This window comes from Balaenoptera physalus (assembly GCF_965194825.1).
Source record: "Balaenoptera physalus genome assembly, chromosome: 1".
Classification (NCBI taxonomy): Eukaryota; Metazoa; Chordata; class Mammalia; order Artiodactyla; family Balaenopteridae; genus Balaenoptera; species Balaenoptera physalus.
The window spans coordinates 113,362,407-113,384,774 of NC_138882.1; the positions used below are offsets into that span (position 1 = coordinate 113,362,407).

Here is a 22,368-nt window from a genome sequence, read left to right on the forward strand (position 1 = left end):
GATCCTCATTCAGGTGTAGTGATCAAGATGTCATTTATCCAGAGAAATGACAGGACAAAATGAAGATGGAGGTGGGGATGAAGACAGGTAATTAGATGGTTATAGACATGTTTCAGAGGCACTCAATAAATATTTGTTGAGTGGACAAATAAATGAATGAAAAGGTAATGACATGAGATTTTCAAAAGGCAATTGGAATTTCCAACTTCAGGAGAGTAGTGAAGGAATGACCTGCAAAAAAAGGTCATGGGCTTGAGTGAGGCTGCCCAGAGGAAGTATAGTATGAGAAACTGAACAAGCTAAGTCTAGAATCCTTGGAGATAATGTGCATGAACAGTTTGAGTAAAGAAAAGAAGACTGAGAAGGAACAATGAGAAAAGAGAGAAAATGCCTATGTCAGTGTAGACAATAATATGAGCACATATCACCTTCCTGGTGTAGACTGAGTGAGTCTACTTCTGAGAAGGTAAACTCAGAACCACAAGAAGCTAGAATAGAACAGGATGGAGAAAAACCTGTTAGATTCTTCTCTGGTGGCCATGAAACCAGCTGTTTAGCAGAGTAAGGGGACAAAACACAGAGGGGAATTTAGCTTCTGCAGGGAAGGAGGGCAGTGGGCGGTGCCACTCTGTACATTGGCAGAAAAGATGTACAAAGCCAGAAAAAACTTGAGTGTGGCTAGAGGCTGAGGGGAAGGAGCTGATGGAGGAGTTACTGCAGCTGGGACAGAGAAATGGGCTTATTGATGAAATGTCATCCTGCAAGAGTCCTGAGGAAATTATTGAATCCCTAGTGTAAGAGAGAGGTTAGCTTTGGAAAGGAGTGGGGTCTGTGTCCTCGAAAACAGGAGAGGAGATCAGCTGCAGAAGAAATGGACTATGTTTTGAGTGGAACCACCATTTCTTAGAGCAAGAGAGCCAAGTGGGACTGTGGTCCTTGGAGAGTGTGAAAGATTTGAAAAGGCAATAGAAAGTTAGCCAGAGATGATACGAAGGAAGTTATGCATTCTCATCCTCAGACTGACTACAATTCATTCACAGCAACAGCTATTGCTGGAGTTCTTATTTTTCACATATGACCTCACTTAGCTCTTAGAACAATCCTTAAGGTAGGTTCTATTAAAATCCCATTTTTGAGATGAGCAAACCAAAGCACATATGGGTTTACAACTATGGAGCTGGACTTCAAACCCAACTTGTCTAGAGCCCATGCTCAAAGCTGCCTTCTCTTCTAGAATACCTAATCTTGCCCATCACTCCTTACCACACTATGCTCTTACCAAGCCCTGCTCAGGATTCCTCAGGCTGATTTCCTACTCTTGACTCTGGGCCTTCTCAGAGGTTCTTTCTGTATCAGAAATACCCTGTCTGCCAAGCAAACCATTTGTTCCATCACCTCTCATCAAGGGTTTCCTCATGTACACCTTTTCTGTGATGTCTTCTCTTTTTAGATGAATCTGATATTGAGATTCCCTTGCCCACGCGTGTGCTGTACAACGCACGTGCTTTCCTATCGTTGGATGCCCAAGCTTGTGGGAAGCTTTGTGTCTCCATTGATGTCAGCTCCTTAAGAGTGTTAGAATCTCCGAGTGGGGAGGGCTTTCTTAATTTGCTCTTAATACCTTCTTACCAGTCTCTGTTCTATGATGTTAGTTAACAAATAACATTTGCAGAATATGATGGTGATGTCAATAAATGTTCATTTTACCAGCCTTCTCTCTAGACATGTCTCCAAAAACCCCTATAAGAATTTTAATTTAGGTAATTTTTCTTGAAACAACATTGTTTTATTTTCTGAACTCATATAAATCTAGGCATTTTGTAATTTCACCCTGATGCTTCATCTACACTTTACATTTTTCAGTTGCTCTTGAGTTGTGAGGGAAACGCTAGCAGTTTTCTGCTCCCTCCCCTGGTCCATTTCTAGAAATGTGCTAGATATTCTTGGCTCTGATTTCCCCGAGTACTCTATCTTTCCAAGGAGCCATCCAAGCACTGCGTTAAGGCAGCATTAATCTCTGCAGCTTTTCCTTCCCACTCAGGGGTTGCCTCTGCTTGAATCAGCTTAATTTATTGCAGGGAATTCCTAATTGCCCTTAATTTATCACTCTTCTGACACCTTTTCCATTTCTGATACATTTTACTGGCCTCAGGAAGGCAAGACAGAAAGCTAGACTAAAATAAAACTTAGTTCAATTTTTCCAAGGTCCTGAATGTTCCCCCTCACCTACGACCACTTTAAGGTATTTAAAGACTCTTTTATTGTTGTGGCTTTTTCTAAGGCCATCCTTCCATTACCCTCCACTTTAGATTTTCTCAGTTCACATTTACATCTTCTTAGTATTGTTTCGAAGCATCTCTCCCTGTTTTTGTTTTTTGGTTTTTTAAAATCTTTTTTAAGTGTGCTCGTTTTATAAAGCAAGAGCCTTCTGTTTTTTCCATGGTAACTTTTGGTCATTCTCATGTGATCCTTCTTTATTTATTAGTTTGTCTGAGCAGCTAATTCATTTCCTGAACACAGAGGATTTTTAAGAATCCTTAATTTGCCTTATTATCCACTTTGCCCCCTCAATCAGCCCTTTGTAATAGTATCTGGTTCTTCTAATCCTATTTAGCATCCTCATCTACTTTATAATAAACTCTCCTCCTTCTTTTCAATGACTCTAGCTGCTGTGGTTCATCTTTCTACTTGCCTTTCTCCCATGATTTTAACATCTTGGCTGATTAAAGTCGAGCTTTCTCTTAGCTTTCTGCCAGTCAACTTTTAGGAATGATTCAAAAACAATTTTATTTTGGCCTCACAGTAAGTCTTTTCTTCTTGTGCCAATAATCATGTGTGGTAAACACCCTGATTTAAAGCATAAGCAAATTCTTGTTTTTAGAAAGCAACTGTATCTTTTTCCTATCACTTCCTACTAGTTATAGAACATTTCATCACATTGGGTTATTTTGGTACTGATAGATATTACTTTTAAACACTTTTACATGTTTTCTTTTAAAAAAAGGATTTCGTGTAACTGATTCACTTTGCTGTACACCTGAAAATAACACAACATTGTAAATCATCTATACTCCAATAAATATTAAAAAAAAAAAAGCAGTAATGGTATATGGGGAAAAAAAGGATCTCATTAATGAATACTTTTTTCTTGGTCTTAAACCATCTACACTTGCTAATACTTGTGCTATAGATATTTCTTATGCTTTCTGATGGAAATATTTTGCTTACCAATCCAAGCTTAAACTTTTGCCCTTTTCTGGGTGGGGGACAGATTTCTCTAAATTAATCATGAAGTCATTCTTATCTGGAATTCATAATATTCATGAAGCAATCTCAAATCGCTGCATGAATAAAGAGAGCTGCCTTTGAGTTTGACACTTCGAGGTACAAAGGGGTTAAGTTATGAGCCAAAGGAACCAAACAATAAGGCCCTGACAGAACCCAAAAGGGAGCCAGCATTCCTAAGTCGTTTCTCCCGGCTCCTCTCAGGCCCCCACCCGGCCAGGCCTCTTTTGTTGCTGGCTCGTTTCCTCTGATTGTAATTCATTCTGTATTCCTTCCTCATCCTCTGTCTTGGCTAATTGTTCTTTTCCCACACTACAGGGTTTTAATTTCCTCTAGTTATCGCCTTATCACCAGTGTCTACACTTCCTCCACTCTTTCTGACCCGTCTCCAGCTCACCACTGACTTTCAGTGACCCTGGCACGACTGCTTAACTGCACCTTAGTTTGCCCATCGCTGAAATGGGATTGTTATCTCTCCCTTTCCTTCCAAGGCAGCTGCATCAAAATCCAGTCATTGGTAGGACAGGTTGTCCTACCAACCTGTAGGTAGACCAATCTGTCTTACCAATAAGACACTAGGGACAGGTTGAGTTCTGGGGTTATTTTAATGAACCTTCCAATTACTGTCACTAGCAAAGCTGGATGCTGCAAGGATATGTCTTTTTTTTTTTTTTTTTTTTTTTTTTTTTTTTTTTTGGTGCTGTTTGTCCTTATTTTTAACTTTGCCAAGGAATCCACCAATACAGATTTTAATTGTCTGGCACAGTCACTGACCAGAGCAATTTTCTCTGGGCTCAAAAAATCTGGGTGACATTTGAGCGAATGTACTATCTCTCTTCTTTCAGGGGAAAAATTATTCTTTCTACCCGTCATGACATGGTGTTGTCCTAGGAACTCCATCAATGCACAGACTCAGTAACCAAGTTTCTCCACGTAGGAAATGTTCATTTTTGAAAACTACAACCCATGTTTTCTTAAAATCTATTGCCATTATTCCGTAGGAGGAGTGGGGAATCCAATGTTACATGGAGATCATTGATCCCAGGGTGTGCAGACAGGGAGATAGCACTCAGGCTTGCTATTGTTGTTTGGCTTGGAGTTTTTTTTTCTTGCAGATCTGATTCTTCTTTTTCCTCTTGGTGCCCAGGGTTGGGGTCGGGGAGGGAGGGGGAAGTGAGCAGTCCTCTGACTGAGGGAGGAGATGGAGCGGAGGCCTTTGTTTTAAGACCACGGTTCTGATTACACCTGACAGGACTGAAACTTGATTCCCACAGAGCTTGCTCACACCTTATCTTCTTCCACCAGTGACTATTACGGCAGGAATGCAGCAGGAGTTGTCACTTTGATTCAGTTTGTATACTGCTGATTATGATAACCAAAATAAAAGTTCATTTATTTTCTTGAAATTTGCTCCAGGGGGAGTTCTCCCTTCCATCTTTTTTTTTAAGTTGGTCAACATAGTGAGTTCTCATCTAAAGGCTAAATCTCCTGGCTGAGATTCTCCAAGCTCGAGAATAATCACATTTAATAAAAAGTCTGCCTGAGAAAAAGACCCATATAACCTGAGCTGTGGCCATGATTTTGTGGTATTTGGATTCATGTCTGTAAAAATATTTGGACACCAGATGGTGGGTTGTTAGGCGCATTCATCCCAAACCAAAAGTTAAAAAAAATTCACACACACAAAACATGGGGGGGGAGGGAAAAGTCACCACTAGTTTTTTTTCCAGGCATGTTGTATGAGTAATGGTAAAAGCAACAGCTAAAACAATAAGATTACTGTGTTGAATTCTTAGTGCGTTGTCAGGAATAAAGATTTCAAGTAGTGCTAAACGTATTTTCTCCCGCTGAATAACGCATACCTTAAGCACAACTCACTTTGACAGCTTCCCAAGTGTACATATTTTCTAAAAAACAAAATCATCCTGCTGGTGGAGGAAGCTATATGGGGTGACCTATCTCCTGCACAGGACTGGTTTGGGAAGGAGCCAAATTAAACACTAAGCCAACAGCCTAGGGCCACAGTCATTAATCCAAAATGACTTTCTCTGTAGGTTGATTTTGTTTCTAACTGTTGCTTCTCACCTATCTACTCTAATGGGTGGGGAGGCATAGGATAAATAAACCAAAACAGGGTAATAGAAAACTAAACTGTGGAACATATGATATATTTGTGGGAGGGTTGCTATTTATGTCACATGGTGGCCATGCTCCACGGGGATTTGGCTGTCCGTTTGTTGTTGTGGCAGAACAAACGTGCACTGTGTCCTGCAGGAAATCTGGCCCTGGCCCATGGGTACGCCTTAGTTGGCCTCTTTACAGAGGTAGGTCTATGCAGGCACCTGGCCTGGGTAGGAGCCTTTGTTTTCATTAAGTAGATGCCATGCTCTTAGTTATATACCTGCATCTAGTGAGCAATACAGAGTTTTGACACATTAGGTCCTTGCCAGACAATTTATCCTTGACTCCCCTATTGCTTGATTCTTTTTGAAGCTTGATTGGAGAAAATAACACGTATGGGAGGATGCAGTCCTTTGTTTCTTTTAGATATTTTAAACTTTATCTCTGGATCAAATCAGATAATTAAAGAACTTTATATTTGAACTACATCACTTTGTTCTCTTAGAGAACTGAGTTTTTGGGGACTTCACTTTGCTGTTAGGGACCTTAAGTTAAGGCTCCTTGAGTGACACTATAAGAAACAGCTATTGGAAACTCACTTTAAATATTATTTATGACATCAAGTGTCCCTTTGCAAGATGCCTGGGAGAAACTTCACGTCTCCAGTCTCTGAGCCCCTGGTATCCATCTTACAAAACATCTTGAATCCTATGACTGGTTTGGTTCCTTCGTTGCCCAGAGCCAAATTTGTGGTCCCTCTGTAGTAACTGCTTGAATCCCTATGGTTGGAATTTCTGTGCCGTGGCTTTATTTCTTGCTTCATTTTACTGTCTTTTTCTCTTTGCTCTGACTTATCTCTTTTATTTCAATTATATTGCATGATTTTTATGTCACCTAAGATACATTTCAAAATGAGGCAGGGGTTAAATGGATACCTTTATCATTCTTATGGCATTTCCTGAGCAAACATCAATAAGAAAATACCACTGGAGATACTCCCCAGAGTATGAATGATTACGGGAGAAAATTTTTAAATGTCTTAATTACCTCTGATAATTGAGAATTGGAGATATGACAGCTATTTTTAATCAATTTGACTGAGGCACAGAGGAAATTGAAGGACATGTTGATCTCAGACTCGATGAAGAGGAAGCAAAAATGCTCCGTCAGCTAGGACTCTCCTGCTGAGAAAACTAGGACTCACAAGAAGCGAGGAGGATACCATCTGGCCCTCACTGGATAGAAAATGGTCCTGAAAGGGCCCATCTGGAGGCCTACTTCATCTGGAGGGAAGGGTTACTCTGCTGAAAGAGCGAAGGAGGGAGAAAATTCATTCTCCATAACACAGTTTAATGCTTCATACCCCCTTTTTTCATACTGTTTATACATTATGATGATGATGCCTAAAGCTGAGCAAACCATAACTTGATCCCTGTGTCAGCCCTTAGTAATGAAGCTTATTTATGCAGATAAAGTCTATCAGATACATTCAACAATGTGCCTGGCACTGAGGATAAATGAACACGTCAGAGTCCTTGTCCTCAACGAGCTCAGCCTTTTTAGCCCTTTTTGTTTGTTCATTTATTCAAACAGTATTAATTGAGAAACTGAAAAGAAGGCTGTAAGAAAAATTATGATAGGGCACCTAACATTGGGGGACCAAGAAAGCCTACCTGAGGAGGTGGCATTTGGATGAGACCTGAAGGACAAGGAACTGGTCCAGGAGCCAGGGATGGGAAGGGAGAACGTTGAGCTGGCGGAACAGCGTGTGCAAAGCCCTGGGGTGGGAAAGGGACGGCTGGGGTGGCTGGAGAGCAGACAGGGAGGGCCAGTGTGCATGAGAGGAGGTGATAAGGTACCCAGTGAGGTCATGCTGTAGGAAGGCATCTCTTCTTCTCCCAGACAGCCTCATGGCCCACGCCATTCACCTCCTTCAAGTCTTTGCTCCAGCCAGCTTCGCAGTTAGGCCTGCCCTGACCATCTCACCTAAATCATAACAGCCCCCTTATTCCAATTAGTTTCCTTTGCACTTATCATCTTCTAATATAGTATAGTACATTATTTATTTATTCTGTTCTTTGTATGTTCCCCCCTTACCCTCTTCTGTAAGCTTCAGGAACGCAGGAATTTTTATCTGTTTTGTTTACTGATATATTCCCAACATTCAGAACAGGGCCTCGCAGATACTCAACCAATAGCTGTTGAATGGAACTAAACTGAAAGGCAATGAATGTTTTAAGCATGGATATGACCTTACCTCATTTATATTTTTCAAAGATAACTCCAGATTCTGAGTGAAAAGAATATTTTAAATCTGAAAGACATTTTTCTGCATTGCTTTACATCAACACCATAATCTAAAACCAAGACTCAGCCAGGAGGTTGTTGAACTTCTTTCCTTTTTAAATCACCCAGGTAGAGAAAGAGACAACATGGGTTTTATGGAGGCTTCAGGCACATGGGCGAGAGCCACAGAAGGAAGCCCTATGAAGTGAGGTCAAGTTAGAAGCACACCCTGCATGAGTGCCTACCAACAAAGCCCAAAATAACTGGGGTCGTTAAAGGACAGGTTACAAAATGTGTGTTTGTACCTTGATTCTCTTTGTTGGGGCTTGCTACTGCCTTGAGGAAGAAAATGTTTACTTTTCATATCAGATTTTTTTTTTTTTTAATTTTCAGGTTTCACTCAAAAGCAAAGCAATTTGTACTGGTTAACTCTTTTTAAAGAAGTCTGTTAAAAGAAATTGCCTCGGGATGGGGCGCTCACACTCCATTAACAGGAGATTTATTGGTTACACAGGCTTAGAAAGCCTACTCTAGGCTGATTCATTCATTCAGCAAATATTTATAGAATCTTTTCTATGTGCATGGCCTTGCTGGGGAGTTAAAGGTGCAGTTCTTATACAGGCTTCTTATAAAGCTTACCTTCCAGTTGAGGAAATGACATATGTGCACAAGAAGTTAAATAGAGTCAACAATGCAACATGTGCCCCAAGGCAGCTTGTGAGTAAGAGCTAAACCCGTGGTGGAGAAGCCAGTCTAGTTATTTTCACTACCTCAGATGGTCACACAATAAAGAGAAATGCAGTCAATTTTCCTAAAGCTGAGTGTACTACATTGAAAGAACTGACTTTTACTCTGAGAATATGTCTTTTGTGCTTTTTGAGGGATAAAATGTCTTTTCTTTAGTAAGATAATTGTGGTGGTGGTGTTTGTTTTAAGTCTTTATTTTGGCAAAATAAAAAATTGACAGTCCTGAATTGGACTTTATTATTATTTTGAAAAGCCTCACTGGCCTGTTAAATCCCCCAAACTAGAAAGTGCTGCATTGGGGGGAAGCAGGATGGATAGGAGGGGTTCATTGACCACATGGGATAACTGGGTGGGATTCTGATGGTCAGACCGGATGCACATGGACATCCTATCCTGCCTCGCCACATCTTTGTTGAGTTGAATTCGACCATACTCCAGGTGGAGGGGATGCGAACAAAGTCGAGAGGTGACAATGGGGACCGCCAGCTTGGAGTCTCCCTCCGTGAGGAGTGTGTATAGGTGATTCTTGGGAAGTAAGTTTGAAGAGTAAAATTGGGGTAGATTATGGAGAACCTTGAATGTCTAAGTAGAGATAGACTTTAGAGAAATGGGTAGCATTTTAATAGGCAGTTTTAAAGCAGAAAAGTGACATGAAGGAGTATTACCTTTAAAAGATTAATCTTAATGTAAACTACGGACTTTGGATGATAATGATGTGTCACCGTAGGTTCATCAGTGGTAACAAATGTACCACTCTGGTGTGGGATATCTACAGTGGGGGAAGTAATGCCTGTGTAGGGGCAGGGGAAATCTCTGTTCAATTTTTCTGTGAACCTAAATTGCTCTAAAAATTAAAGTCTATTAAAAAAAAAAGGTTCATCTGACATCGGAGTGCAAAGTTAATGGGGATGAGGAAGATCCTGTTTTGAGAGACCGAAAGCTTATGTGGTTTGGGGAGTCTTCTTTAAGAAAAGGAGCATAAATTCACAAATACAAAACTAGGTACAAGCACTTGAAAGGGGTTTGTCTATGCAAGGAAGGCATCCTGGAGTTTAGGATTTATTAGCTAAATGATAAATCCACTTCTAGAAGGGAGTGACTCTAAAAGCAGGGGATCCAGTCAGAAAGCAATTGTAATATCCCAGACCCAAGAACAGAAGGACAGAGAACAAAGTATCAGCAGAAAAAATGGAAAATGGAGAATGAGTTTGGGCATTAACAGGGGAGGAAACCCCATAGTGATTAGTGGGATATGAGGGGAGGGAGGAATCAGCAGAAGTGACTCTAAGGTTTGTACTGCAGTCAGAAAAAGGGAAATCAGGGCAGGAAACTGGGGGTGGGTGGTGTTGCCTTTAGGTTGATGGCAGCACCTCTCTGGAGAGGTGCGAGTCCATGGGCAAGCTTTCCTAAGTGCCGGGCACAGCGCTAGGCCCAGTATCTTGATGGAAGCTGCGCATGGGAGAGATTTCTAAGCCAGAGAACCTGTCTCTGAAGAGAGGCAGCATCCTCGGTGGGAGGAAATTTTTAATCCTGTGACATTTCGATTCCGTTTTCCCGTTGGCCCCAAGAAATCTTAGAGGAATAGAAAATTGTATTACTTGCTCCAAGAATCAGAATAAAGACAGGAAGCAGTGGTTGCTGGTTACCTTTTCCGGGAGTGGCCCAGAGGATGTTTACAGGAAAGATTCCTTTCTGACCTTTGACTTGTAGATCTTTTAGACTAGAAATAGGGCCTCCAGAATAGAAATCCTAGGGGGACAGAGCAAATACAAATAATAGATAAAACAGAAGAGGAATTTTCCAAGTCACAAAGCACCCTTGCACGTCCCTCAAAAAGAAAGGAAAACAGCTGGGGAGAGGGTGGAGAGAATCTTCCTTGATACAAGATTACATCTCCGTTCCTGTCGCTCCCCTCTTCAGTCTCGCTCTTTTCACCCTCCTCCCTCATTTCCTAAATTCCCTTCCATTGACTAAACAAGAATATTAAATGGAGGTAGGGGCAGGAAAAGCCTATATATAAGTGGTTTCCCCAAATCATAGGTTATTTTAGAAGACGAGCCATCCTTGCTGTCAGTACAGTTACATCAGGTAAGGTCACAGTATTTACCAAGTACACAACTAATTCAACTAGGACTGCAGTCAGGTTTGGCCTCTCCTAGTGATCAGTGGAGTTGTCAAGTTGTTCTCAAATATCAGGGTACAAATCATTGCATATCACTCCCTAGTGGGGTAACTGTGGTCAGGTTATCCTGTTTCCTTATCTGAGAAGTGGAGATAACAAGAGGTGACCATGGAAAGTAATTAGCAGAGTCCTTAGACAGGCAGGAAGTACAAAGGCAGGTCCAGATTTTATGGGGCCTGAAGATTACATAACTTTGGGGGCCCTCTTAAACAAAAAGAAGCTAAATCTTACTTTTGCAAGTTTTATATGAATACATTGCTAAGGCCCCTCCCAGGGTCTGGGAAAGACTTGTTAAAGTGGGAGGACCTGAAGCTTCAGCTTCATCAGATTCAAGGTAAACCCACCTCTGAATAAAGATTCAAAATCGATGTTAGCTTCTGCTGTTCTGTATTTATTTTAAAAATGTTTATAGAGCACTTGCTATGTGCCAGGCTGTGAGGTCCTGCTAGGTGTTAGGGGTGCTACACATCTGGAAATTCTATGCCCTAGGTAAAAGGAAGGTCATTAAATATGAAAGCAAACCAAACTCCTTATCTAAAGAATGTGGTTTGATTTGACAAAACATCCTTAGCTAATAAATGACTGCAAAGCCCTTTGCAGACCTCCTTAACAGAAATACAGCACCAGTGTAATAGATGAGCTTTTTGTAATCAGTATTTAAATTTTTTTTCATTAAAAAAAATTGTGGTAAAATACATATAACATAAAATTTGCTATCTTAACCATTTTTAAGTACACAGTTCAATGGTATTAAGTACATGCACATTGTTGTGCAACTCTCACCACCATCCATCTCCAGAACAATTTTTATCTTGCAAAACTGACCCATTAAGCCCTAACTCTCTATTTCCCCTTCCCCAGAGCCCCTGGCAACCACCATTCTATTTTCTGTCTGTATGATTTTGACTACTTAGAGTAGTCAAATACTCTAAGAGTATTTGTATCTTAGATCTGTAAGAATCCACTTATAGAGTACTTCATGTAAGTGGAATCAGACAGTATTTATCTTTTTGTGACTGGCTTATTTCACTTAACATAATGTCCTCAAGGTTCATCAATGCAGTAGCATGTGTTAGAATTTCCTTCTTTTTTTGAGGCTGAGTAATATTCCATTGTATGTATATACCACATTTTGCTCATTCATTCATCCATCGATGGACACTTGGGTTGATTCCATGTTTTAGCTATTGTGAATAATGCTGCTGTAAACATGGGTGTACAAGTGGTGATCATTTTTACTTTGCTTTAGAAATTTTGCATCTCCACGATCACTGGTTAGAATGTACTTGGATTATTGCTTTCCTTTGTCACATGTGAATTATATAAAGCAGTCAAATGCCCGAGAGCCAGTAATCAAACTTAAGTTCTTCCTCATAGTCGACCCCTATATTACTGCCAGGACAAGGACAGTGGGTCAGTGGGGCCCCGATCTAGGACTTAAGAGATCTGGGTCCTGGTGTCAGCAATGCAGTGAGTGTTAGTTACTTATGTGATATTAGGGAAAATTCTTTCATTTTGCTGGACCTCAGTTTCCTCATCTGTCTTGTGAGTCATTTGGACTAGGAATTCCTTTCCAGGCTGATCAGCTCAGTCTGCGTCTTGGGAAATTCCTCATTCCCAGGCAAACTAGGATGGTTGGTCACCCTCCCTTCGTCAAGTACTCAAATATGACACCAGATTTTTTAAAAACGTGCTGGATTAAACAGAGTAAGGCTGTTTACCACCCTCCCCCAGGAAATATCAAAAGGGAATGCAGCAGCTGAGTCAGGTTAGGACAAAATTCCAAATGTGTAATTTTTTAACAGGCTTTTTGGGAAAGGGTTGATTTCAGATCCTGTGAAGTAGTCATCCCTCACAAATGTTCTGGTTAGGGAGGTTTGTATGTTAACGATTAGACAAGAGCTGTTAAAATCTCAGCTGAGCAGCTTAAAATATTTTCTACTATTAATAAATAGCTTGGCTTCTCAGAACCAACTGTAAAGCAGGTAGGATGTTTTTTTCCCTCCAGGTGCACACTTCTATGTCATGGAGGAAAAATAAAACAAACACTAATAGCAAATGAACAAAATTAAACTAAGATGTGCTCCTTGTCTGATCTGCAACTAAAAGGAAAGCTGAGCCTGGAATATGTTGTAATTCCCCCTCCCTTATATAGGAATGTGCTGATGTGCCTGCCTCAAATCCCACATGAGCCCCCTTTACTGGGAGGATAATTCAGCCAGATTCCAGCTACCATAAGCAAACAGGCAGGGCTGGTGTGAATGAAGTCAATGAAGATTTTGAGGACTGTTAACTTCTAGGAGTGAAATGAATTCCTGGTTGACTTGGGCAAAAGAAGCATTTCAGCTCAATCTGTTGGTTGCATATTTTTAGATTATTTGTGGTTTCAATACTAGGTCCATGGGCAGTTATAGTGCGTTACTGATTAGATCGGGTCTTGACATGGGGCCTAAATGGCAACCTTGGGCCCATACAACCTTCTCCCTACAAGTATACAGAGAAATAAAGAGACAATTCCCCACATCAATTATTATTCCCTGTAGAAAATAGTTCAATGACCCTTTTTTCCCAGTCTGTCATGATAGAATCTGTATTTATAGATCAAGTTATATTTTATAAAACATTATGTTTTATAAAACAAATACATCATTCAAATTTCATACATTGAGGTAATATGTGTAAGGTAAGACATTATTATCCCCATTTTGTAAATGCAGAAATGGAAGCCCAGAGAAGTTAGGAGTTTTTCCCCCAGATACAAAACTGGTAAGTGACAGAGCTGGTCTCAAACCTAGGTCTTCTCAACCAAAATCAGGACTTATTACAATGCAAAGCAAAATGTGTTTTGCTTTTTTAAAATATTCCTTCTAGCCATTTTGCTAATCTTTCTCATGCATTGATACCATCTAAAGATAATGATTAACAGGAGTTTAGAGAGAGTTTTAAAAGAGAAGAGGGTCAAAAGCAATGTTGGGTAACACCTCCATTTAAAGGACCAACAGGAGGAAGAGGAGACAGCAAAGAGGTCGGTGGGGTGCTCTGAGAAGGGGCAGGGGACCCAGCCAGCTTAGTGCTGCCTCCAAAGCCGAGGGAGGGGAGAGGAAACCTGGTCTATAAGGGTAATAATTGACAATGACCTGGGGTTTGGTGTTCAGGGACGTACTGATGACCTCAGGGGGCACAATTTCATGTAGCCAGAGTCTTGGGTTCAGTAAACCCAAATATTCACCCTCAGCCCGACAAACCCTCAGATGCTGGCTGTGTGCCCATTCCACTCCAGTGACACTGATGAGCAGCTCTCCAAGCAGCCACTGCACTTTTGAATAACTTTCACTCCTTAGGAGTTCATTCTTAAGCAGAGTGCCTGCTGCGCTCTGGGCACTCTTAACTGCTAGGGTTGAGAGCTGTAAACAAAATGTTCAAACGCTCTGCACTCATAAACTTACCTTCTAGTGGTGAGAAATGCCTTAAACAAAACGAAGTGTGCTGTCAGGTGGGAAGAAGTGCTATGAAGAAAAATCAAGCATGAGGTGATTGTGGGGAGGAAGAGGGGCTTATATCATGCATTAGATAGTCAGGGAAGTTCTCTCTGATATAATTCTGTTTGGGGAAAGGCCCCAGTGAAATGAAGAAGCAAGCCATGTGGATGGATAACTAGGGAGAAGAGCATCTCAGGCAGAAAATACAAAGGCCCTGGGGTAAGGAACAGCAGGAGGAGGAGGATAGGAGGTGAGATCAGGGAGGGATGGGATGAGGGGGAATATGGCGCACCATGCAAGGCCTTGAGATCCACGGCCAGCTCTGTGTCACCAAGGTTTTTGCCCAGAGCAGCTAAAAATGAAGTTGACAAGTACTGAGATGGGAAAGTCTGGGGGAGGTGCAGGCTTAGTGGTAAAGATCAGGAGCTCAGATTTTGAAATATTAGGTTTTACCTGCTCATTAGACATCTAGGAGGATATGTTGACAGGGTGAAGTCTTCAGGGCAGAGGCCCAGGCTATCAGCAAACAGACGGTGTATAAAGCCACAGACCAAACGGGGTGTAGATGGAGCAAGGATGAGGTCTCCCATTTACAGTTCAGGAAGCTGTGGCATCCAGCAAAGGTTGAGAAGGAGTAACCAGTGAGGCTGAAGCACTTGGAGAGAATGATGCCTTAGAAACTAATGAAGCAAGTGTTTGAAGAAGGAGGGCGGGATCAGATTTGTACAATGCTAATAGGTCAAGCAAAATGGGGATCAAGAACAGGCCACTGGATATGGCAACATGGAGCTCATTGGTTATCTTGAGATCTGTGTGAGGGGGAAGTGGAGTAATGGGGAGAAAAACCTGACTGGAGTACGTTCAAGAGAAAATGAGGGAAGAGGAGGTGGAGACAGCAAGTATGACAACTTTTTCAAGGAATTTCGTCATAATGACAATCAGAGAAATGAGGCAGTAGCTGGAAGGAGATATGGGGTGAGGGGAAAGTGTTTGGTTGCTTGTTTAAGATGGGAGATATTGCAGAATATTTGCATATTTATCCAAATAAGCCAGTAGAGAGAGGGAAATTGATGATGCAGGAGAGGAGACAATGGCAAGAGCAAGGTACTTGCATGGAGAATGCGGAAGAGAGCCAGGGCCCAGGTGAGTGTTGGCCTTGGAGAGGAACACAGTTACAGAAGGAGCCTTGCAACGGGAGGCACACAGAATGCAAGGACGCAGATGCAGACATTTGATAGATTTAGTGGTACGTCTGTGGAAGCTCTCTTATTATGCTTTTATTTTCTAAGTAAAATAAGAAGCAAGCCCAACAGTTGAAAGTGAGAAGGCTTGAGGAGAGAGAGAATCAGCGAAAACCTGTCTTTGGAGAATGGGAGAGTCAGTTGACTGAGGAAATCGGTGAGGATTGCCAGGCAACAAAGGTCTGAGGTCACTTAAGATGATGGTATTGTTGGGTCACTGAGATTAAACCACCAGACTCCAGGCCTCCCTCTGCTCCCACTCCTCACACGTGCTCTCCATTAAAACATATAGCATCTATTATTTTATTTGATCTACAAACATTTGTGTCACACTTAACCAAGTCCCAGGTATTCGTAGCTGCAGTCAGGGCTCGTTCTCTCCAGGGTCAGGCTCAGAGGTGGGTAGGGAGGAGAGAGGCAGGAGGGGGAGGTTGACTCCAGTAGGGTCATTAGCTCTCATGCCCTATGAACAGAGGGAATCAATATTCTTTGAAGGTGGCAAACTCCCTTCAGGAGGGAGGAAAGAAGCAGTTGGAAAACGTGGCTTTGATTTGAGAACTAAATGAACTTCGATATACTGAACCCCAGAATTATGCAGGCCTACCCACCCAGGCTTAAGCTTCGATGGACCTTCACAGACCTTCCCAAGGGGCCCTGTGTGAAATTTACAGCATGGAAGAGAAAAGGCAGAAAACAAGTGACCCACTGTAGGCAACTAACTGCCAAGAAGAGAGAGGCAAGGAAGCTGTGTTTGCACCTGGCACAGGTCCAATTTCTCTTTCCAAAGTCACCAGTGAGGTACATCATGCTATCTGGTGGGGATAGAGTGGGAGAGGGCTAGTTGGAGAGAAGGAGACCAGGAGTGTGACACTAATTCATGTCCCCCACATGAAAGAAAACAGCAGGTATGGGGAAGGAGGTTTCCCTCCTAACAGTCATGAATTGAAAGAAAGGTCTTGGACCATGAGAAGCTGTCCAGTGCCATGCCTGGGCCTTGAGCCTCCCTTCAGCCCTGAAGCGAGCACTGGATAGGTGAGAGGGAGTGAGAAATTTGAGGGTATAAACAAGGAAGTGATTACTATGTTGGCCTATGTAATCTGAGCTAGCCAACAAGGGAAGTGAGATAGTGAAAAGGTGGTAGGGCCAATCAATTGGAGGCCCAAGTGAGTCAAAGAATGCTTGGCTTCGAGGTTTCAGAGGGAATGTGCTGGAAAGGTCGCAGCCTTTCACATACTGAAAAAGCACTACTATGATCCTCTTGAGTCTTTTTGCTGGAATTAAACACACCCAGTTCCTTCACTGGTCCTCATGTAAGAATGTTTCAAGTATATTTATAAACAGACTGGTTGTTTTCCCCTGCACATGTACCAGCTTGTTCCTTTGAAAGCGTGGCACCTGGAGACCACTACAAGACTCCACCCAGCGAAAGTAGGCAGGAGCCCATCTCCCCTGGCCGTAGACACCCTCCCTCAACAGGTACGGGAAGCCAGGATTTCCTTCCTCTTTCAGTGTTTCCATCCCCCTGCTAACTCACCTTGAGCTGTCTGGCTACTGCAACTCCCATGTTTTTTGGTTCAAGTACTGCTGCCAGGTAAGGGCTTTACCACCCCATACCTAGCCAGCTGGAATTTTTGGACCTTGTGTGTATATTTACCCATATTAAATAGCAAAGGTTGGAGGAGTGACTTATTTGTGGGTTATTTCAACTCACTAAAACTTCTTGCTTCATGACTTTTCTTTTAATCCATTTCTTGATGATTTAGTATTAGTCTCAGAAATTTTTGGTGGTGAAGGGAAGTATATAATTTATTTACATCTATTTATTCAGCAGCCACAAATCTTTATCAAGAACCTTCTAAAAGGTCAGTATTGGGATACAGCAGTAGACAAATCAGACATAGCCCCTGCCTTCGTGAAGTATGCAGTGTAGGATCAGAAGAAGGGCCTTTCCTTTTGGTTTGTATTTTTAATAAGGCAGATCTCAACTTACCTAGTGACCTGAACTTATCTATTGGAATTTCTTCTTTTCTCCTCTAGTTATAACAGAAGAATTGACCCTATCCCTCCAAAAACCAGTCTCTTTACTTCTACTATTGGATTCATCCCTTCTTACCTATTTCCTCTCTCTCCTGCATCATCCAGCTCTTTCTCTCTACCAGGTGATTCCATTCAGCACAGGCATCTGCTCAAATATTTCTCACCTTCAAAAACCCTTTCCTTGACCCACATTCCCCTCTCCAGCTACTGCTCTATTCCTTTGTGTTCCTTCATAACAAAACTTCTTGAAAAAAAAAAAATCCTCTACGCATGATGTATCTGAGGCTGGAAACAACATGGATGTATTTGGAACAGCTGTGAGTGTCATGGCAGAGAGCTGATAAGCGAGAAACAGCACTTTCCAGAGTGGTAGGCACTGAGAGCAAAGCCCTCTGCAAATATTTTGATGGTAGGTGGCTGTGTCATAGCAAAGCAGGAACTGACCTCCCCTCGGCAGACCTATGCTGAATCCCGGTTCTACCATTCTGTAGCTGATGTGACCCTAATCAAGTTACTTAACGTCTTTGAGCCTCAGTTTCCTCATCTACCAAATAGAAGTAGAGATATTGTTCTCATAAGTTTGTTGTGACAATGAAATAGAATACCTGAAAGTGTGAAGCAAATGTTAGGGTGTATTAGCATACAGTAATATTTAAAAGAAGGAGGTTCACCCCAGTTGGCGCCTGGGTTCATACCAAACCAGAGCCTGAGCCAAAGGCTTGCATGCACGGCACCCCTGTTGTACATTTGGAAATGTGATTCTGGGGAGCAGGACTGGGAAGAGGAGGAATGAAAGAGAGAAGGAGGGAGGGAAGGCCAGTACAAGTATGTGTTGGTCAGGGCTGCGGGTGACAGGTGCTCAGTGTCACACAACCTTCTGAGGAGCCTTATGAAATGCATCTCTGAACAGTCCCCTGAGGAACTAAAAGGGGGAGCACTTATGCAGAGATTTGTACCTCTGTTGGTTAAGGGTGGCCCGCTAGGCATTGACTCCCCATCTCTTCAGGGCTGCACACATGTGAGTGCCAAGTGGACCCCAGGGGAGGAAGTGAAAGCAAAAGGTGCAGGATGAGGAAAGGCCATATCAGGTTGTACCTTTGACAATTACTCAAAACGGGTACCTGCAGCAGCAGCTGGAGTAAGGGAAGGGATCAGGAGGGTTTGAAATGGGGCAGAAGATACAATCCCAGCTGACAGAAATGAAAACAAAGAAGATGATGACATGCCTTGGCTTTAGTATTGATAGCAGTTATTATATACCATCTCTCTGCAGAAAAAGAGGGTAGATCTTAGACATTATTTTTCCGTCCTATTTTCTGAGGAACTATGTATTTCTGTAGAATTAAGAAATGCAATCCCCAAATGCCCCACCTGGCTTTTTGTAGCAAATTATAATTAGAAATGTCATGACCTAATTGAAAGAGACCCAGACCAAGACCTTAGATAAACTGCTTAATTTCTCTGGTGAAGTAGGGGAAGAGGGTGTGGGGTAAATTGTTGCTGCCACTACTACTATGAGGGTCTTTTCCCCTATATTCTAGTGGGGTTTTTTGCGGGGGAGGGAAGGGAAATTCCTCAAATAATCTATGTAAAAATATTTTGTAAACTAGGAAGGATTATTATCATTTGGTCATTATTAAGCATTAATTACTAAAAATTATTTTTCTAAGATATTTTATCATAATCAAAATAATTCAAATTCAATCAAATCCACAGACCTAGAGCATAAACTTTGTGCCAGGCCTCGTGTAATCCACTATGGATTCAAAGACGCATAGAGAGGAATGACAAAGAGTTACGTTCACTCTTGAGGACTACACATGGGTACTACTATCAGAGCAAGAAAAAGTAAAAGCATCAATGCTTTGCCAGATGGAAATGTTCAGAAACAAATGTCTTAAATGTTGAAAATGTGTATATGTTGTCCAGTAGTCAAAACAATAGAAATAATTAGACAACTTATTGTGTCATTCTCTAATTTGCCAAATCTAGCATTTGTTTAATAGGGGGTAAAGGCTGGCAATGTGCTCTTGCCTAAGAAAATTATTTAAAATTACACTCCTAAATTCAGGAGCACTTTTCCTTTCAAAATTACTTTAAAACAATTAAATACAAACATACAAGATTCATGGCAGCAAGAATGACTGAATATGATCAGGAGTCAGGAGACCCTTGGTCATTTATTCCTTCAGTCAATGATTATTCATTAGCACCAACTGTATGCCAGGTACTGTGTTGAGTGCTGGGTGGGTGTAGAGTGGGGAACAACACAGATGGTTAGTGTTCACATGAGAATGGTTGAGATTGCCTAGGGAGGGAGTAGAGAGTGAGGAGGGAAGAGGGCACAGGACCAGCCCCAAAGGACGCTAGCATTTCAGGGTCAGGTGGCCCACAAATGAGAAGCCACCCAAGGAGAAGAAGTAGGCAAAGAGGCAGAAGGAAAAGCAGGAGAGAGTGCATTCTCATAGAAGCTAAAAGAGAATGTATGAAGAAGGAACGAGTAGCCTATCCTTAGTGTAGACTACTGCTGAGACATCAAAGAAGGTGAAGGGCTGTGAAAGATCTCTCCACAGGAAGGTTATTGATGGCAGAACCAGAGCAGGTGTGTTGAGAAGTGACTGGGATGTGCATCTTCAAATGCAGACCACTCATTCACAAACCTTTGTCAACAAGACAAGAGCTGGATGGATGTGTGAAGATCAGGGGAAATTTTCAGAGATGGAAGATAGTAGATTATGTTTGGAAGCCGATGAAGAGAATTCATGAGAGTAATGTTACCTAAATCGTTTTTTAAGATGCAACTTCCAGTAAGAAATATATCTTACACACTGGGACTCAGTATGTGCTCTACACACATACAATTGAGACAAATGTTTCAGAAAACAATAGTTTAATGAAATAATGTTTGTCTTTATTATGTGCAATGGTTCTGATAATTTCTATTCTATTCGTTTTAAATTAAGTTTTAAAAGTATAATTGATTATATGCTCTATGTAATAAATTCAAACAAAACAAAAGTAGTACAGTAAAACTAAAATTTCTCCTTCATACCTGTCATCCTTCCAAATCCCATTTCCCAGCTCAGAGGAGGATTGGGAATTAACAATTTGAATTTGAAGTGTATCCTTTGAAAGCATTTTCTGTGCATTTAAATAAGTATGCACACACACACACACACAAAGTTGTTTTGTTTTGGTTTTGGTTTTTACGAATGTGATCATACATACTCGTGTTCTGAAACTTGATTTTTTTTTTCTCTCTCTCTCTCTGTTGAAGGGATTTTTATGTCAATACATTATTATCCACCTCATTCTTTAGAAAGGCTTGTAGCTTTCCATATGAATGTACTGTGATTTATTTAAAGCATCCCTCTATTGCAGGACAGTGAAATTGATTCTAATTTTTTAGTTTCACACAGTGCTACAACGAACATCTGTCTACAGATGTGAATAATTTTAAGGAAGAGAATCTTGGAAATAAATAAATAAGTAAATGAATAGGAACATTTTGATAGATATTACCAGATAGGCTTCTTTAATTTTAAGGAAGAGAATCTTGGAAATAAATAAATAAGTAAATGAATAGGAACATTTTGATAGATATTACCAGATAGGCTTCTTTAAAGGCCAAGGTCAGTGTACACAATGACATATGATAACCAATGATAGTCTATTGTCAGTGATAGTCTATAATCAATTTGTCCATTTTTTTGGGTCTATTTCTTGATTTTGTCTTGCTTTGTAAGGACTTTCCCATTATGAAAATCATAAACACTCTCCCATATTTCTGTTTATTAATTTTATAGTTTTATTTTGTATTTAACCTACAGCTTTTTAAATGTATCCAATTTTTTAAATTGGTGAGAAGGGGAGATAAAACTATTTTTTTCCCACGTGGACAGCCAATTTTTCCAACACTATTTTGTTAAACATTATAACCCTTCCAATGTTGTAAAATCTACCTTTATCCTATCTGTATTCTAATATGTGGCCTCTGGTCTGTGCCATTGATGTATTATCTATTGCAGCAACAATTCCACATGATTTAATGATAGTAGTTTTATGGTTTATTTGATAACTGGGAGGGCAATATTGCCCCTGTTGCTTTTGTTTTTCTCATTTTCTTGGTTATTCTCATGTACTTACTTTTAAGGACAACCTTTACAGTCACTTTATGTTCCATTATAAAATCCCTTTAGGGTGTTGGCCGTGATTTGCCTATATTTTCTGTATGAAATGTTATCCAAAGTCATCCATTTACAGTAAGGCATGGAGGATCAAATGTTTGAGGACAGTGAGGGTTTGAGATCATTGTAATAGAAAGTAAAAGAGGGGCTTCCCTGCTGGTGCAATGGTTAAGAATTCGCCTGGAAATGCAGAGGACACAGGTTCGAGCCCTGGTGCGGGAAGATCCCACATGCCACGGAACAACTAAACCTGTGTGCCACAGCTACTGAGCCTGCGCTCTAGAGCCTGCGAGCCGCAGCTACTGAGCCCGCGTGCCTAGAGCCCGTGCTCTGCAACAATAGAAGCCCTCGCCCACATGCAGCAACGAAGACCCAATGCAGCCATAAATAAATTAATTAATTAATTAATTTTTTAAAAAAGTAGAAGAGCTGGCTTAACAGAGTGTCCTACAGAGGAGGAAGCAGCCAAGAATTTATAAGAGTGTCTATCTGCAGTTTGGGTGATTTTTTCACCCACGCTCAGCTGCTCATGAGCAGGCATGAAGAAGGATTTTAGTTGGGTTCATGCTGGGATTGGGTGTGGCTAAGACCAGCATAATAGAGGGAGAGAAGAACAAAAGAAATGAAGATATTTTTATCTCTTTGTCTTCCTTTTGGTAAAGATAGAACACAAATAATTTTGTTTTCTATTCATCAAATGGGAATATGTGTGAACAAATGAAGAGAGGTACAATTTTTTTGTTTTGTTGTTGCTTTAAACATGTTAGTAAAATAAAAATGTTAACTTGTGAGCAAGAAAGCTA

At 41.1% G+C, this 22,368-nt stretch overlaps 1 long non-coding RNA gene across 2 annotated transcripts in view; it reads right to left on the bottom strand.

Annotated features, from left to right (window-relative positions):
- LOC309636578 overlaps positions 1–20,911 on the bottom strand; it is a 48,534-nt gene extending 27,623 nt beyond the window's left edge. For both annotated transcript variants that reach the window (XR_014250082.1, XR_014250083.1), the window contains exon 1: positions 10,086–20,911. This is a non-coding gene — a long non-coding RNA (uncharacterized lncRNA). The remainder of the gene's footprint in view (positions 1–10,085) is intronic.
- Between the last annotated feature and the right edge of the window lie 1,457 nt (positions 20,912–22,368).